This window comes from Pinus tabuliformis, chromosome 5_2 (assembly GCF_031772625.1).
Source record: "Pinus tabuliformis cultivar Carrire ecotype Pingquan chromosome 5_2, CPIR1, whole genome shotgun sequence".
Lineage (NCBI taxonomy): Eukaryota > Viridiplantae > Streptophyta > Pinopsida > Pinales > Pinaceae > Pinus > Pinus tabuliformis.
In genome coordinates, this window is record NC_142306.1 from 663272165 (window position 1) to 663291981 (window position 19817).

The 19817-nt window shown below is 35.6% G+C and overlaps 1 pseudogene; it reads left to right on the plus strand.

Moving 5' to 3' along the window:
- LOC149160824 (non-structural maintenance of chromosomes element 4 homolog A pseudogene) overlaps window positions 1–19204 on the plus strand; it is a 37515-nt pseudogene extending 18311 nt beyond the window's left edge.
- Window positions 19205–19817: the final 613 nt, after the last annotated feature.

Below are 19817 nucleotides of genomic sequence, written 5' to 3' on the forward strand. Positions count from 1 at the left end.
GTGATGAGCGCTAGTATTGCAACAAGGATGCTGCAACTCTTAGGCTACCAGCTTTACTTATCAACCTAGGGTTCGTACAAAGTTGGAGGTGACAGTGCTATATGCACAAGTAGAAGTGAAGGTCATGCTTGTTGTCACTGTTCATCTGGCGAGAGACCCCAGCGGTTCCAAGGCAGACTCCTATAGAGTCAGAAGAAGCTTGATTCTTTGATGGAAGAAGAACAAATCTATTCTAAGAGAGCTACTCTATTGCAATAATGAAGAAAACAACATGTTATGCTAAATCACACCATATCTTAATTAACCAGTTAAACAACTATGCTAAGCAGAATCGTTAAATGAACACCATCCTAATGCTGCTACCTAAGTTATAGAAGTAGAGAGCATCAAACCAAAGTAATGTGTAAGCAAGGAAATGAAACTAAATATGTTTTCTCGTTTTTGGTTTTTTGGTAAAATTAGGCATGCAAGGAGTCAAGCGGAAGAGCAAGCGAAGATCAAAATCAGTGAAAGGAGGACGTAACAAAGCAACAGTGCATGGGAACCGTTGGATCAGTCCGATCAATGAACAATATAAATGGAAAATGAGCGGCAGAGATCGTATCGCGGGAGATTAAGTGAATATATGGATGAACATGACCAACGCGAGATAAGTGGCAGAGATCTTATCGCAGGGGATTAAGTGAAAAGATGGACGAACAGGATTAACGGAGGATGAATGGTATATATCTTATCGCGAGAGATGAAGTCAATAGATGGATGGATCACATCAAGTCACGTGTTGACAGAAAGGTGGAAAACATGCGGAATGATGGAGCAGGTTTTTGTAGGTGGTAAGCAGTTTCTCGTGCGCCCTCAAAGCTGTAAGCAGAATTCCTAAATTTTATGCGATTATCCTAAGTGAATGACACATAGCACGAGAAAACCATTTTTCTTGCGTGCTCTTGGGCAGATATCGGCAGTGCAAGAATTCACGCAAGATTGCTCGATAGCTGTTGGATCATGCAGGATTGATCAATGGTGGAGATTGGCCAAGCTAGTTGGTGATCGAGTGACGTGGTAGCTGTTGGATCAAGCGAAATAGATTGACGGTGGAGATGTGGAGCACCTAAAGTCAAACGTTGAAATGAATATATGTGGTAAGCAATATCTTGTGCGCCCTAAGAGCTGTAAGTTGTATTTCTAAATTTCACGCGATTAGCCTAAGTGAGTGATACATAGCACGAGAAAAGCACTTTTCTCGCGTGCTCTCGTTCGGGTATCAATGATGTAATAATTCACGCGAGATTGCGCAATAGTTGTTGGATCAAGCAAAACAGATTGACAGTGGAGATTTGGAGCGCCTACAGTCAAACGTTGAAATGGATATGTGACACGCGGTTAACGACGATTGGGCAGGTTTGTTATGTATCAGACGGTAAGGAGATCTACATGCATAATTTGATTAAGACATGATTGATTGGTTTCCGCATATATTATGCATGAAGGAAGTGCTGAAGGAAATGAGAATATGAGTGAGATATTGTTACAGAAAGATAACGATGAAATGAACCAAGTACTGAATCAAGACGACAAACTCCAAAGATTATGCGAGAACTAGAAATATATGTTTTTGGGGTTGCTGAAGGGTCTCTTCCTCAAGTCATGGTCCCAGAGAGAGGAGGTGAGGCCGAGACACCTGCTGACAACCTTATGGTGATATTTTTCTCCTTGCTAACTTGCTAATTGAAAGAAGGCACAAATGGAAGCAAACTAAAACATAACCAATCTACGCTACACTGCTGTAATGGAAATGCAGCTACTTAAGAAAATGAACGATTAAACCATGAATCTATGCGCTACACTGCTGTAATGGAAATGCAGCTATTTAAGAAAATGAATGATTAAACCATGAATCTATGCTAGCATACATGTACAATAAAGAGGAGCCTTAGCTGCTAGGGTTGGGCCCTAACCCAAGAGCTTCATCCCTCTGAGTTAACTCAATGCTGGATGAAAAAAAAACTCATTCTTATTATCAAAACAATGGATTACATCAAAAACTGTCACAAGTCTTGCAGCTCAAAAATAGAGTAACGTTTTATAATCAAAAGTTTGAATCCTACTGAGGTCCTAGGCCTCTCTACTTATATGACTGAAGTCTCCAATGACTTACTTAAAATTAGGGAGGCTCGGCTCCCAAACTAGAGATAAACTAGTGCTTTGACTTTCACTTACTCGGCTGTCTTCTAGTCCTCATGATTTGGCTGTTCACACTCCGAGATAATGGAGGAATATTCAATTGGAGGGGTAGTAAATGAGGAGGATTTATCTCCTATAATTCCTCTCCCTTGTCCCATTCGAGTTTTGACCAAGGCATTTTCCAAAATTCCTTGCTTTTATCCTTTAATCCTACGTTAAATGCATATTAGACCACAAAGAAAAATATCCAAGTCTAACTCATCTCATAAACAAAATATAATCAAAAGTATGCAATAAGTTGTGAGAATAGTTGGTTTGACTAAGCTAGGAGGTGAATTAAGGCCCATATAATTACCCAATGATGAGGCTCATCACTCCTCCCCACTGGAATCTTTTAGGCCACCAAAAGTTTGTTTTTACTCAGCAAATAAGTGAGGGCACAACTCCCTCAATTTCAAATTCTCTATCCACCTTTCTTTGTTTGGATTGTTACCTTTGAGCCTCACACGAAGATACTCCACATTGCCTATGTGTGAAGTTCTTATCTTCCTATCAATAATTATGTCTTCCTACAACTCATTTAAATATTCAGGAGCAAAATCTTCCATAGATAGAATTTTAACATTCTTTTCTTGATCAACGTTCATAGGAGGCTAATACAATCACAAGTTGATTCGGACCTTGGGGAGGCCCCCAAGATCTAAAAAATTGAAATGCCAGAAGAAAAAGAGGATAACACACAATAAACAAAACCACAAAGAAACTATTTTTTATTAAAACAAATAATAACTGTAAAGTCACTACAAGCAAAAAGGTCATTGGTGAGGGTCATGGCTGTGACGAACCTTTAAGGTCCATCACCAATGTGACATATGGTGACAGTCTTTAAAAAAACGTTGTTGTAAGTGTACATAGTGATGGTCCTTTAAGGTTTGTCACCAAATCCATTTTCAATGACACTTTTGGTGAGGGTTGTTAAAGGCCATTCACAAATTTTCTCTTTGGTGACACTTTTGGTGAGGGTCGTTAAATGCCCATCACTAAATTCTCGCTTTGGTGACACTTCTAGTGACGATATTTTATTGACCGTCACCAATGATCCTTTTGGTTACTTTTGGTGATGGTCAATAAATGTTCGTCATCGTTGATCATTCCAATGAGTTTTTTATGACACTTCATTCCCGTGACAGACCTTTAAGGTCCATCACCGATGTCGCATATGGTGATGGTCTTTAAAAAATTGTTTTTGTAAGTGTATATAGTGATGGTCCTTTAAGGTTTGTCACCAAATCCATTTTCAATGACACTTTTGGTGAGGGTCGTTAAAGGCCCGTCACTAATTTTCTCTTTGGTGACACTTTTGGTGAGGATCGTTAAAGGCCCATCACTAATTCTCTTTTTGGTGACACTTCTAGTGATGATATTTTATTGAACCTCACCAATGCTCTTTTTGGTTACTTTTGGTGACGGTCAAAAAATGTTCGTCATCATTGATCATTCCAATGAGTTTTTGATGAAGCTATGTACTTGTTACTATATTTTTTGTCAAAAGATAACGATTTAAGACCATTGTTGTGGAGTATTTTTTATTATGTGTCCAAGGTCATAGTGGTTATAATAGTCAGTCAATTTGTTAAGAATTAATTAGTGTGTATCATTTCCCTCAAGTCATAAGAATATAGTTTTCCTATGAGTCAACACATGATTTATCTCTATTAGGTTTATTATCTAGAAAATTTCCTTTAAATAAAGTTCCACTAGTGTGTGTAGGAACTATATTATTTAATACATAATCAAGCTCTATCAATTTTATTAATGAGAGAGACCTAGCACTCCTCAACACTCATGGCACACCTTAACATGCTTTGGAATAGTACACTAACATTCCTTGGCACCTCGCATGTCTTGGAACATCTTTGTACCTAGAACATGTTTCCATGAGTAGGACGCCAAAACACATGTTGGCATGCCCTAGCATAGCATAACACTCCCCTATCATGTGTTGGCATGCCCTAGAACACCTTGGCATAATATTGCATTGAAAAACATTAGCACTTGGCACAAATTGGCACTTGGCATGTATTGGAACATATTATTAGTGTGCCTAGCATGCCCATTTTGAAAAAGATAAAGTCCTGACTTATTAACCCTCTTATGTGTTCATTTCCTTGCATTTTAGCTTGGTTATTCCTTTTGTTGCCTTGAAAGTCCTTGACACATATTGGCATACTATGGCACCATGCACTTCCTAGCATGTGTTAGCACCTGGAATGCATTGGCACTATTTGGCACATGCTAGCACACCCCGAAAATACCTAGCACACTCTATCACTTCTTGACATTCCCTAATATTCCATAGCGTGCCTTACTCGTGCTTAGCATACCTTGTCACTCCCTCCTTGGCATGATAGCTAGCACTCATTAACACTCCCCTACACACCCTTATATTCATTCACTTCCATGCATTTTGACCTAGTGCTCCCTTGTGTTGTCCTAGTACTCCCTAACACTCCTCAACATGCATTGGCACTCTCTAGCACACCTTATCACTCTTAGATATGATCTTCCACTTCATAGCATGCATCACACTCCTTGACGCACATTGGCACTTGGCACATGTTGGAACTTGGCAAGTATTAGCATGTTTGGCATGTGTTGAGATTACTTGGTATGATTTGGCATGGTTTAATATTAAATATATTTGATATCAATTATTGGAAACTAGATGAGAAGAAACGAAGGAATATTTGGCACTTAGAATGCATTGACACATGGCACTTGGCACCTAGTGTTGGTTTTCCTAGCATGCCCCTCATGGAAAAGGTAAATTGATGACTTATTAACCCTATTATGTGCTCATTTCCTTGTAGTTTAACTTGTTCCTCCCTTTCGTTCCCTTGAAAGTCCCTGGCATGCATTGTCACACCCTCGTACATCTTAGCATTCCTTAGCACTTAGCACTTGTTACATCTTATCTTATCTGACATGTCTTTGTACTATTTTGCACATGTTAGCATGCCCTAGCATTCTCTAACACACCTTGGCAGTCATGACCTTACAACTAGCATTACATTTTTCCATGACTTGGTAACATTACATTCACTAGAACACCTTGGCACTCCCTAGTTTTCATGCCCTCTATTATCCTCCACAATGTCCTAGGCTGATGAGGAGATCGACGAAGGTAATCACAGACCAAGCTTTTAGTTTGGTAGCTAGCCCTACAAAACTCAAGAGGTCTATCTCTATGAAATCACAACAAAGAGATGACTAGAATGTAAAGGATTTTCGGCTAGATAGCTAGGCTCAAGTGGGTTTTGGAAAATTTAGGGTTTTGTTGCTGGATAAGGGAGAAACACCAGGTAGCTGGGTCAAAGGATCAAAGGGTTACAACAAAAACTATAAAAAGGATCAAGGTAGCATTACTTTTGTGATGGATCTTAGGGTTTTTTAGTGTAGTGTAGTGTTTAGAAGAAGTGAAAGGCCTTAATGAGAATGAAACATGAATTCATTAAGCAAGAAATAAAGTAACACATAATCATTTTTCCATCAAAACAGAGCTTTATGCAAAGAATTTTGTATATAAACTGTAAGGAAAACCATTGAATAATTGATGAATGGAAAGAGAAGATTTCATATAAAGCCATAACAGAGAAAAAATAACATCAAAAACTTACTGCACATGAATTCCTAGATAATAGTTGCAAATTGTGTCCTTTGATTTCCAGAAAATGTCCAAGTACAAGCTACAATAGTTCTCTCCTCTGAAATCCAACCTGTACTATCACTGAGAAGCCGACACATAAAGACCAAAACAACATCTCCCCACTCTCAGGGGTCGAATCAATGACTCTAGGAATTGTTCCATGAGGTGTTCTAACCAAACCCTAATGTCTAGGGAAGTTAAAAATGACTTCTACAATTAACTTTGACTCCGACCTCTCTCATAAATGAGGTAAAATTTACATCAAAATGGATTATAAATACTAACCACTGATTATTTACATTTAATTTTACCCCTTACATTCATCTAATTCACCCTTTTGACTTTTACCAAAGTCAAACTAGGAATTACGAAAAATTACACAGTGACAATTTTACAAAAATCTCAGAAATTTCCAAGTATACAACAAGCTATTGGAGGCCATTTTTGAGTGCCTTTTTGAAGTCCAAATCCGTATCAGAATCCTTTTCTGGAAATCTGGAGAGTGCATATGTCTTTAGAGTATTTTTTCACTCAAAATGACCCATTTTTGGCTGAGATATGGCCATTCTCCCAAGGTGTCTCCAGGTGCACAACAAAATGGAAAGAGAGGAGCAGAAAGGTGATTTTTGGCCTCTTTTTTTGCAAATTTCTCAAAACTTGAGCCCCAGACCAGGAAAGTGGGAAAATGGGCTTTGAGATGGGGTCATATTCTTTCCAAATACGCTGATTTTACATCATTTGGAGCCCTGAGGAAGAAGCACAATGTGAGCTCGCTGCGCTCTTAGACAAAAAAATTGCCAAGAAATTGCAAGTCTGCACCAAAACACAAAATTTTCTCCAAACCCTCCCAAATTTTTTCCAGAGATGCCTCCCTAGCAGACCTAGAGCTTGCTAACACTCCCTATCATACACTATTATTCATTCATTTCCATGCAATTGAAGCTAGTCCTTCCTCGTGTTTCCCTGGCACTACCTAACACACCTTGTCAATGCCTCCTTAGCACACCTAGAACTTGCTAACACTCCCTATCACACACTCTTATTCATTCATTTACACGCAATTGAAAGTATTCTTCCCTTTTGTTTCCTTGGCACTCCCATCATGCGTTGGTAGCACACCCTAGCACCTAACACCTCTTGGCATGCCTTAGCACTCAGCATGCCTTGGAATGAATAACATTCCTTGGAACTTTCTAGCATGTGTTATCACTTACTAGAATTCCTTGCACACCTTGGCACTCCCTAGCTGTCATGCCCTCATAGATAGCCTTACTTTTTTTGTTACTTGGGAACCCAACCAAGTCATTAAAAAAATAGTGTTGTCCTTAGAAAAAAGTCTCCCTTTCTCTAAAATTTATTTTTCCATCCCCTTATCGTAATTGTAGGCTTACCTATTGCAAGTCCTATTATGAAATTATCCTAATACACTTCATCCTTGGGAAACCTGGAAGACACTCTTATTCATTCGTTTCCATGCACTTTGACCGAGTTCTCCCTTGTGATGCCCTCACACTCCCCAACACTCCTCGACATGCATTGACACTATCTAGCATGTGTTATCATGCTTTTTCATTCATTGGCATGCCCTGGCACTCGTTAGCTATCATGCCCTCATAACTACCCTTATTGGTTTTAAGACTTGCGAACCAACCAATTCCTACCTTGACTACAACATCTTGACCAAGTTACAGTTACTACAACTATACTATCCATTGTTCACCTAAGAGTGGCCTATAACTCATCTTAGGATACTCATGCCCAATCTTAGCTCATCCCACTTAAGAAGTTACCAAGTCAAGGCTCACGTCTAACCATGGCCATAAAACAACTAAGCAACATAGTTTACATCTTGACATGGCATAACACCTGGCATGTCTAAAAATCCCTTGGCACTATGTGGCACATGTTGGAATTCCCTACATTCCATGGCATGCTTTAGCACTCCCTATCATACCGTACCACTCCTTGACATGTCATGGCACTCTTGCATGCCTTGGAACTACCTAGCATATAACTTTGTCACTCCCTCTTGAGCACACTTGGAATTCACTGACACTCCCTATCATACACTCTTATTCATTCATTTCCATGCATTTTGAACTAGTTTTCCTTTGTGTTTATGTCGCACTCCCTAACACTCCCTGACACGCATTGGCACACCCTGACATGCATTGGCATACCCTGGCATGTCGCCCTAACACTCTAGCATTTCTTGGCACCACCTAACATACCTTGTTGTCCCCTCCTTAGCACACCTATAACTCGCTGACACTCCTTGTCACACACTCTTAGTCATTCATTTCCATGCATTTCAAACTAGTGCTCCCTTATGTTTCCCTGGCACTCCATAACACTCCCTGGCATGCATTGGCACACCTTAGCACCTGACACATCTTGACATGTTTCCCTGGCTTCTAACATGCCTTAACACTGCCTAGCATACCTTATCACTCCCTCCTTAGCACACCTGGATCTCACTAACACTTCTTATCACGAAATCTTAATCATTCATTTGCATGTATTATTTTCACCTATTGCTCCCTTATGTTCCACTATCACTCCTTAACACTTCCTAGCATGTGTTTTTAATGGACAAAACACTATATATAGGGTAGCTCATCCTCCATTTGTGGACAAACAAATTTGGTTAAGTAAGTCTGTAATAAGAAGTGCGAAGATAACCAACCAAGAGAAGGAAACAAAGAGAGAAGATTTTGGTGTTGTTTATGGGTCTGTTTTAGGGCTAATATATCCACACGTGTGAAGGAAGGAAGAACTATCTACTACAGAAAAGGTCGAAGATCTTGTTGTTGTCCAAGAAGTCAAATCAAGGAAGAAGATAAGAAAGGTTACACGCTGAATTATAATAAGAGTTCATACCATCCAAGCAAAGAAGATCAAGGTTCAAAAGGTTGGTCAACCACACGTTCTAGGGTTTATGCAAGAGGGCCAAGAACTACAGATCTGATCCATGGAACTGGAATTTGAAGGATAGTCGAGTTATTGAAGGAAGAAGCTTGATCATCGTTGACTCAAGGAAAAAGAAGGAAGTTGAATCAAGGAGGCTTGTGACTTGGTCGTGGAGAGGTCATTGAGTCAAGGGTCTAGGCCATGGTCTTGGAATTTGTCAATTGAATTTTATATAAGAAGAAGATCTCATTTGGGTTTTCCTCTCATGTTGGAGAGGTTTTGGCCCTAGTTGATTGGATATTTGATGTGTCTCTTGTCTCCTCATTGTTTATGCATTGGTAGATGTTTGATGAAGAATATTTTTTTGAGCATTTTTTGTTATTTTGGATTAGTCTTGAATGTGTTTGTATATGAAAAATTGGTTGGGTTTGTAAACTATGAGTAGTGAAGTGTTTGATTGATGCATGCTTCCTACAATAAAATGTGTCTCTTATTTAAACAATTAATTTAGTGGAAACATGGGTATTTGGACAATTATTTTGGAATTTATGCACCTTACAAGTACTTCAACTCATATAATACATAAATATAATGGAAAGTTGTAACGTGTTGCAGCATAGAAAGGATGTTGATAAAATCTAATAGCTTAAATGTACATGATAATTTGGAAAGGTGGGGAATAACTATTATTTAGTCGTTTGTAGCCTAATCAATTCCTTTTTTAATCTGTAAATGTCCATGATGATTTTGAAAGTAGGTGGGCAGCAATTCTTAGTCATGTCATGGATAACCTAACGAGTACTTTTCTCTATCTAGAATGATACTAGATGCAATTTTTTTTTTGTATTGTGTGCTTCAATTTTTTTATAATATATCATGTTATAAAAACTTTAAAATAAGCTTCTCACTTTGGTTCTTGCATTTGTGGTAAAATCTGAACCCAGCTTCTGAAAGTAGTGTTATTCTAGAGGATGCCAACAATATTTTTCACTCCATAAAGGTTTTAACCTCTCTTTAGTCTTTGATGAGTTTTTTTGGATGATTGTACTTTAAAAATAAAGGTGCATCTACAGTTTTCTCACTTGCTAATTTAGAATCAATGAAAGAAATCAAAATAATTACTTACATTTATTTGTAGAGTTTCCCTGAAATTGATGGAACATGGTGATTACATCGAATGAGTGTGAAATTGAATTTTGAAATTTTATTAATGTCCTCAATGCTTGGAAAATGTAATGGGATCAGATGATAAGTTAACATGTAAGGTATTTAGTGAGACATTGCTTCTGTTCTAAGAAAACTATATCTCAACCAAGTGCAATATGAGGGAGAGAGAGGATTCTGTAGTGTGAAATGCTTAGGAGAGAGAGGATTCTGTAGTGTGAAAAGCTTAGTTGTGTGGGTTTGGTGCTAAGGCATAATTACTCCATTTAACTGAAGTAAATGAGAGGAAATGAGGCAATGCATACTTTGTAAATCTTAGCTATGAGGATTTCGGGTTCAAGGCTTAGTCACTTCACAATTGAAATAAAATGAGATCAAATGAGATAAGGACTTGCAAATTATTAGTTATATGTAATGACATTAAAGTTAATAAACACAAAGTATCAAAATTCGAAGTAGAATCAACCCTTGTGTATGAAAATTTAGTCAAGCATTGTTTTATGGCTGAATCCCCCCTCAAATATACATTTGATTAATGCAAAAGCTTAGAAAACCACATCTATGAAATCGAGGTATCCCTCTTAGATGCACAAACCTTTCCCCTTGGCTTCCCATTAACTTTGAGGTTGTGTTCATCTACACTCCTATATGCTTACTAGGGATACTACACTCCAACATGACGAATTCTAAGATATATTGCAATAGGGGGGACGAGGGTTTCGGAAATTCTTATTGCCACAGGAAGGTCTTGTCATGTTTAGTTCAACAATACGGAAGCAAAATGCTCATGTAGAAGGATTTATGGTGCTTTTTCAATTGTGGGAAATAGAAATTCCATACATTATGGTGCTTCTTGGTACAATATTATTGATTCATGGAGAAAGATCAATGGTTCCTTGGGTGGAACTATACCAATGTGTGGGTGGGACCAGGCTCATGAGATTCATTTTTTACTACCATCACAATGAACTACAACCAAATTGATTACAAAGGATTTATGCGAAGGCAGAACTCATGAGATTCATTTTTTACTGCCATAACAATGAACTACATCCAAATTGGTTATAAAATATTGCATTGTTAAAAGTTAATTTTTAGCTTTAATGTTTGACATAATAATTATAAAACCAAATCTCATTTGTTGTATAACATGGAAACCCATAATATTAGTATTAGATAATTAAACATTAATAAAAAATATTTATAGTTTTTTTGTTTAATTATATAAAATCCAAATCTGAATTTGTTTAAAATTACAACTTACAACATGGTTAATTATTTTGTAATTTTGAAAAATAAAAAATATAATTTTTTGAAATGAGTATACAATAAGATAAGAAAATATACATTCCATACATTTTGATATATTCATAAAATATAATGTTTTTAAAATATATAAAAAATTAAATAATTATAATTAAAAAAATTTAATGATCATCGAAATTAAAAATTTAATTTCTGCCGTGTTTTCTTTCCTGCCTTAGTGTATTCGAATGAATGTTGAGTAGTTGAAAAAAATGGAAAGACCATTCTGCCACGTTTTCTTCCCTGCCTTAGTGTATTCAAATGAATTTTGAGTAGTTGAAAAAAGAGGAAAGACCATTATGTCGCGTTTTCTTCCTCGCCTTAGTGTATTCGAATGAATCTTGAGTAGTTGATTAAAAAAGGAAAGACCAAAATAAGTTTTCTTCTCTGCCTTAGTGTATTCCAAGGATCGATTGTCATTCTTATAATTGATTTGAATTTTTTTTTTATATTTTCACATGAAATGTTATAGTGATTTGCTCAGAGTTATTGTTTCATGGTTGAATTTGGATGCATTGAGAGATAAGATTGAGGAGGATCTCTTCAATGGCTTGCTCACAAAACATGGATCTATTTTCACTGGGAAAATTTGGACCATGATGGAAGGATCAAAAGCCTTATTCTTCTTTCAAGAGCCCAAGAAAATACTTGCACAATTACCCTTTCTCTCCTTTAATTCCTTCCTCGATTTCAATTGCTTCAAACAATCTACCAACTTTTTCACTTGAAATTAGGTTATTTGGGTTTTGTTTTTTCAAGAATTTAGCTTCAAATAAACTAGCCCCACAGTTACTATATTGGCAATGAAATTTATATTAAATATACATTGAACTCTTATAGTAGTTTGGTAGTATACCACACCAAAAATTACAAAAACCAGAAAAACCCAAGGGGGAAAACAAGGGAAAAAATAACAATGTAGACTTGTCATGATAACTCCCTGCCCTCCCTCATTTCAATGCAACACAAAAAGATTTTCTTCCTCTCTTTCCATTTCACGGCTGTTCTTAATCAGAAATCTCAATTTCAACCTCTTTACTAGAAATGGAACGGATTTCTTGATTTTTGAAAAAAACTGTATAAAAATTGGGACGGTACAGAAAATGGTGTTTTATACGGTAGTTTTCGTTTTTTAATGCAAGAAACTGGGTTTTCCAAAAACGGATTTTTGAAAAAAACCGTATAAAAATTGGGACGGTACAGAAAATGGTGTCTTATAGGGTAGTTTTCGTTTTTTAATGCAAGAAACTGGGTTTTCCAAAAACGGTTCGTTTCTTGAAACTGTTTTATGGAAAACGTTAATCTAGTTCATTTGCAATATGGGTCTCTTCCCGATTGGACGTCGACATGAATCATAAAAAGTAGAGCATAAAAAGTAGAGTTTGGTTTTCTGGATAGTTTTCGAAGGCATTTTCATAGTCTATGGTTAGAAGTCAACCATATATAGCTTAGGTGCTAATGAAACAGGTTTGTTGCAAATAGGTTGGGCGTTCTCCCTAGTGACAACACCCTGCAATAGTGCTTAATATATCTTTAACAACGTTGATAATTTAGGGATTTTATTAGTTAAAGTTATGTTATTTTTTTAACTGTAGAAATTGATGTGTAGCAGTGTATGGTTAAGTTTTTACAATTTTTTTTTTGTTATTTTTGTGTTGCTTTTATTTAAAGGTGGATTTACTGATTGTATCTAATATTTAAAATGTGTATTTTTATATAAAATTACAAATTATATATTTTTATAAATTATTAATGTGTGTGTCTATATATATATATATATATATATAAATTTGTAGTTAAATAATTTAGTTAATTTTTCTAGTTAATTTATTATTTATATAAACATTGGGACACAATATTTTTTTTGCCATTGGTCTGGTTTACAACCTTTCAAATGATTGGAAAAGGATTTTGATAAAACCATCTTATAGAAACTTTTATCAACTATTAGACTATCTATAATATTAAATATCATCAACCAAAGACATTAATTTAATATATAAAAGATAATAATTATCTATTGTCCATCCCATTAATAGTTTTATCCCGTAAATACTTTTTTCATCAGTGATAAGAGAGATTATGTTAGGTAATTTGCAATAATAAATCTTAAGAGCAACAATCTATTGATTAATATGCCTATAATACAAACATAATTTCAACTATGATAAATATAGAAAGTTTCATAGTTACATAAAAATAGTGATAGAAATAATTGTAAATTTATAAAAATAACAAAAGTCTCAAAAATCAAAATACAAAATAGAAATCCATCATTTAATAAATTTTAAATACAAAACAAATAGGAGTACTACTACAAGAAAATACTCCTCTTCATTTATAAATAACCAGCGTAGATCTATCTCTCTCGAGCATCTAGAGAGATCAAATCTCTCTCTCTCTCGCTCTCGAGCATCCAGAGAGATCAAATCTCTCTCTCTCTCTCTCTCTCTCTCTCTCGAGTTACAAACCTCTTTAAGTGAAGAGATTTGATCCTCTCAATGCTTGATCCACAGTTAAAATGGATCTAGGTTGCTTTAGTTATTAGCCTTTGAATAGGCTACATTGTAGAAAAATACCATGGACAAAAGCCATAAACCATGCGCTCGAGAATTTTATGTTTTTAATTTTTTTTTATTTAATATTTTATTTTGACTGAGTTAAAATGCCAAATATTATAACATATTCCCCAGGTGGAAAGGGTCTCTTGGCACAAAAATCTAACAACCAAAAATATATTAAGAGGGGTCTAGAATAAAATACCTAGATTATGACATTTCGTTTCAAGACTTCAAGGTCTCTCTCCCTTGTTTTAATTTAAGAAAGAAAATTGATGAGAAAAAACTAATAAATGAAATAAATATTAAGTACAGAACCATGGAATCTAACAAAACCATGTGCAAAAACTAGCAAATTAAATGAATATAAAGTACAAATCCATGGAATATAACAAAACTATTGGCGATAATTATTTTTCAAAAGTTATTTTAACATAAAAAAATCTAGGGACTAAAAAAGAATGGTTTGGTAAGTTCTAACCATGGGTGATAACATTTTTTTTAAAGTTATTTTAACATAATCTCATTTAACAACTAAAAATGAATGATTTAGTATGTTATAACCACAAGTGATATTTATATATAATATTTAACTAAGTAGAAATTAAAAAAATCACAATTTAATAATTTATTTCACTTATTTATATTGATCAATCACACTTGTTAATTGGAAACATTGACTCAGATAACAAATTTTAATGGATCCAAAAGAATAAAATCAAAATTAATAAAAAATAACTAATATCAAGAAAGAATATCTAAATTTAACTATTAAAATTTAACATAAAAATAAATTTACTACACAAAACCATATATATGATGCATTAAAATAATTAATATAAAACATGACTACATATAATAATCATTTAATCAATGCAAATACAAATATGAGACAACCATTATACACTTTAACAATAATTATGGTAAATAATATATACTAGCCTAGATCCATCTTAATTTCAGATATACCAACACCCTAAAGGGATCAAATCTCTTTTATAAATTAGTAATGTATATAGATATATTATATATATTTTTATAAATTAGTAGTTAGATAATTTAGTTAATTTTTTTTTCTCAAAAACTAGCAATTTAATATCTAGTTCAACTATACTTTTAAAATATATTATTTTTATTATTATAAAGATTAGTTTTTTATTATAATGGATTAAAGATAAAGTTCTAAAAGTTTTCTCTTTAGATTTTGTCTTCAAACACATGTTGTAGTATTTATGGTTATGCAAGTGGCAATAGTTCGAGACAACCCTCTATTTTTGGCTCTATATCCAATGGAGATCAACTCAATCTCCGCCATCTTGTTACCCAACCATGAAAACAATAACCCAATAAATGTGTGGCAAATGCTACAATAGATTCCAAATTTGAGGTCCACTCAAGTCACATCCAAGAATATATACAATGTATGTGGGATCATGTACTCATCCGGAAAATGCAAAGGCTAAATCAAACTTGAATTCAGTGCCAATTTTTTCTTCATTGTTGTATTTTCTAGCCTAGAGGATCAAACATAGGTATTCAAGAATGGCATATGTGAGCAATGGAAGCTTTGTTGATAACTATAAGTATTAAGCAATGACCCATGTGAGCTCTAAAGCCTATGAGAAACTACCTATGAACCATAGTATTCGAGAATTATAATGATGAATGCTTGGTTTTATGTTTCATATTTTTCTTGTTTTTTTCTTTCTCCTCATTTCTTGAATGTGAAACAAATTCTTGGTTTTAGGTTTCATATTTTTCTTGTTTTTCTCTCTCCTCGTTTCTTGAATATGAAACCTCCAAATTTTGTTTCTTGTCCTGTTGTCGTTTCTCGTTTCATTTCCTCTTTCGGGTTTCTAGTAACATATATTTCAAGCCCTTCCTTCTAGCTTCGGTTGAATTTCTGCATTGCTCTCAACTCCAGAACAGGTGATAGAAAGGATGGGTAGAAAGCTTGGTACCTGAGATAGAGTTAAAAAGGAAGAAACATTGAGTCAGACACTGCAAGATTCCTCTCGTGGGGTAAAAGGATCACAACAAGGCCACAATAAGCCCCCGAGAGAGAACAATGATGCTACCCCATGTAGTGGTAAAAATTAGAGTATGGTGTAACGTTGTATATTAAGGTACACCAATGACATCATATTAGAAAAAATCTAAGCATGAAAATAGATTGAAACAAAAACAAAAAGGAAACCCTCATTAACTCGTCAGGCCCTTTCTCAATAATCGGGCAACATTTGAGTATGAAAAAACAGGAATCCCTTCTTCAAAGTCCCTGTTTGCTTTTATATATCTCTTCATATTGATGGATGGCTTCGACCCTCCTAGAATGGCCCTTGGATGAGTGCTGGGAATTTGCATTTGTTAAAATTCCTGGCAAATGTTTGAAGTTTTTTTAATTTAAAAATTTTATACAGAACTTTGACTTTCGCATTTTGTAATTTGGTCCATATGTTTTCCGCTCAAGCCACATTTGTTTAAATAAACTACATATTTATTTTCTTTTGATTACGTTTCTCAACTATGGCTGTGGATTTATCCTAGACAAGTAATGAAAGTAAGATATGTTCTAGGGAATTGAACATATGTTTTTTCATCACTTGGATCGATATACTTTGATAGGACGAGCACGAAAACCCGAACCCCTTGCTTCATCACACTATCACCGATAAAGAATTTCCTAGTTGTTGAGCACAACACATAGCCCATATCATTCAGAGATATATTGATGTTATTCTTTCACCTAGATATGGATATATGTTTGTTTTATTTCAGCAGGGAAACAACTTGATAGTAATAAGTATCTTCCCATGTGTCATCATAGCAACAGATTTCATTTTGCTAATTCATCGTGTTTCTCATTGTAGTGGCCGCCATTATTGTGCAAGTTTCTCCAGTCACTTTTTGCCTCCATGAAAGTTGATAGTAAAATGCTAAGACAATGATAAATGTCAAATTTTAGCAGACATTCTGAAAAACTTTTTGATCCATTTCAAAACATGGTCCACATTCTTCTTTGATAGTACTACGATGTATCTCTTCCAAAACTTGATTGTCTTTCATAGCTGGACAACTAATTTGATAAATGATCTCTTTAAATCTGTCTTGGACTCGAAAGTTATTGGATGTTCTTGAAGATGGGCCAAGTGTTCACCCAAAACATCCAAACATATCAATAACAACACATAGTTTAACATAAATATTCATCCTCATCCAATTATTAAATGCGGAAATATTCCTCTAAAAGCCTGGATTTCCCATACACTGGGCCTATTACTTATATAACCCCTGGTTTTAGTTTCTCTTGCATGTTTGGTGATTCAGCTGGAATATGTCAAAATATAGAGTTCCTTGATGTCTTCACTCCAACTTCTTGGATGCCATCTCAAAGAAAGGCTCAAAGGATATTCCAAATATTATCTTTAGAGGTGGCCATTTCAACCTGAAAGGCCGAGTATCCATGCCATCAGTCACACTCTTCTATGCATGTGTACATTACCAAGCAATTTATCATCAATAAACATTGTTGCAAGACAATAATTGTTCAAATAAATTTATGAGACATTCTGGATATCTAAAGAGATTTCCTTATAAAGCTCAAGTTCAGCAAAGCATCCAACATATGGATCATGAAACAGTGGATCCTCACACTAATATATTCGCCATGGGATTGAGACAAAGATATACAAATTGTAAACTCCCTCATGTAGATGAGAAAGTGGTGTTGGAAACTCTCCACGTTAAATTTCTTAGATTGAAGGGTGAGGGAACCATGAGTACCATTTAGAATTGACATTCTTACCATATTCAAATGGTGTCCTTCCTCAATGTAAACAATTCTTCAATAATATGGCCACTCTCCCACATGTGTCACTTCTCCCAATCCTCACGCTTAATTGGCACACTGCACCTACGCATTTCATTTGACAATGCGTATGTCTTGGGACTTTGTATCCACTGTAGTGGGCCTTCATCCCTCTTTTATTACAAAGCAGAATTCTCAGGGTAGGGGAAATCACAACTCCCTGCCCTCCCTCATTTCAATGCAACACGAAAATATTTTCTTGCTCTCTTTCCATTTCATGACAGTTCTTCAATCAGAAATCTCAATTTCAAGCCCTTCCTTCCAGCTTTGGTTGAATATTTGCATTTCTCTCAACTCCAAAAGTAGGTGATAGAAAGGATGGGTAGAAGGCTTGGTACCCAAGCTAGAGTTAAAGAGGAAGAAACATTGAGTTAGACACTACAAGATTCCTCTCGTGGGGTAAAAGGATCACAACAAGGCCATAGTAAGCCCCCGAGAGAGAAAGAAGATGCTACTGCATGCAGTGGTAACAATCAGAGTATGGTGCAACACTGTATATTAAGGTCCCATTATCATGCCCTCAAGACTTCGATTGTTGAGGAGAGAGAAAATATTTTAAAAGAAAAATCTGGAAAATTTGAGGCTATAATTAGCAAAGTGGAAAGCTTGCACAATCTTGTTCAGAGACCTCGTGAGCAAGTTGCAGATGCTGATACACTCTTTGATCTCACATCCACACTCCTCGCTACTGTTAACAAATCACAAAACAATGATGGTGTTACTCTAGTTGATTTTATTAGTAGTGATATTCTAAGAAACTATAGTGACTAGGCATATGGAAGCAGGTCTTTGGAGGGAAATGACAATCAAACCCAAATATCATGGAGAAATCTTGGGCTTTTAGCTGCTTCTATTTTCCAGGATGCGGCAAGAATTTTCACTATGCTTGGACCAATGGATAATGAACCCAAGCAAAGGAAAGCTATAGTACAGAGAAAACAGACTAAGCCGACAGAAAGAACTCGACCTGAAGCAGTGAAAGAGTCCCCGGAAGATGAAAAATCAAAAACATACAAGAATATGGCAAGCATATTTAACATTTTGTGAAAACAGAAGCAAGCTGGATTAGAAAATTTGGTTCTAAATAGAATATCATTTTCCCAGACAGTAGAAAACATCTTTGCATTATCATTTCTAGTAAAGGATGGTAGAGTTGAAATAAATGTCGATGAAAATGGAAAACATTTTGTTGTCCCCAAAAATGCTCCCAGAGCTATAGAAATGGCATCTGGAGAAGCTTCTTACAGCCAATTTGTTTTTCGGTTTGATTTTAAAGACTATAAGTTGATGATGGAAGCTAGTGGTGAGGAGTTGATGCCTCACAGAACCAATCCACTTATGATTCCTTGTTCTGAGAAGGCTGCAGAGACTCCTATCAGAGAGATTTCAAGAAATAGGGGCAAAGTGGTACTTGTAGCTCTTGAGGTGCAGGAGGATGAATGTGGAAGTGATGATGATGGTGGAGGTCTTCAAAGACCAGCATCGAAGAAGCGAAATAAGTGTCTCCTATGACTTTTGCTGCTTTTTTGGGTGCTTTTTTTTGGAAACTATCTTTGTTTCTATCAGTGCACTGTAATTCATACATGAAGCTAATCTTTAATTTAAGCAATCTGGTATATAAACAATGCTATATTGTTCTCATAATTAGTTATAATTAAGTTGACTGGCAGTGCAAACCCCCGGTCATGTAGTACACCCCTTTAGCCATGGTTCTAAGGCCTAGGCAGAAGACTGGCATCACGTAAAAGGAAATTGTTAATGTAAGATGTCAAGTTTGATCTGTTAAACCATGAGTAGTCTCCTTGTGACAGTATGTTGTAATTTTATGTTTGAAAATTATTTTGAGATACCACACAAGAACAAAGTTTCTGATTGTGTAGTTGGTTTAATTTGAGAATACATAGAGATGAGAGTAGGGTAAGGCCAGGCGAAAATAGATGTAAATACAGAGGTTCAAAAAACTAGCTAGCATCCCTTACCATACCCAAACCCTTTTTTGAGATCCACCTGGAGGTGTGTGGAGAATAAGTAGGGATATGCATGCTCCGGATTGACTAATTGCTTGAGCCTGGCTCAAGCAGGCGCAACTAGCAGATGGGAAGAGATTGGGAATATATATCTATTA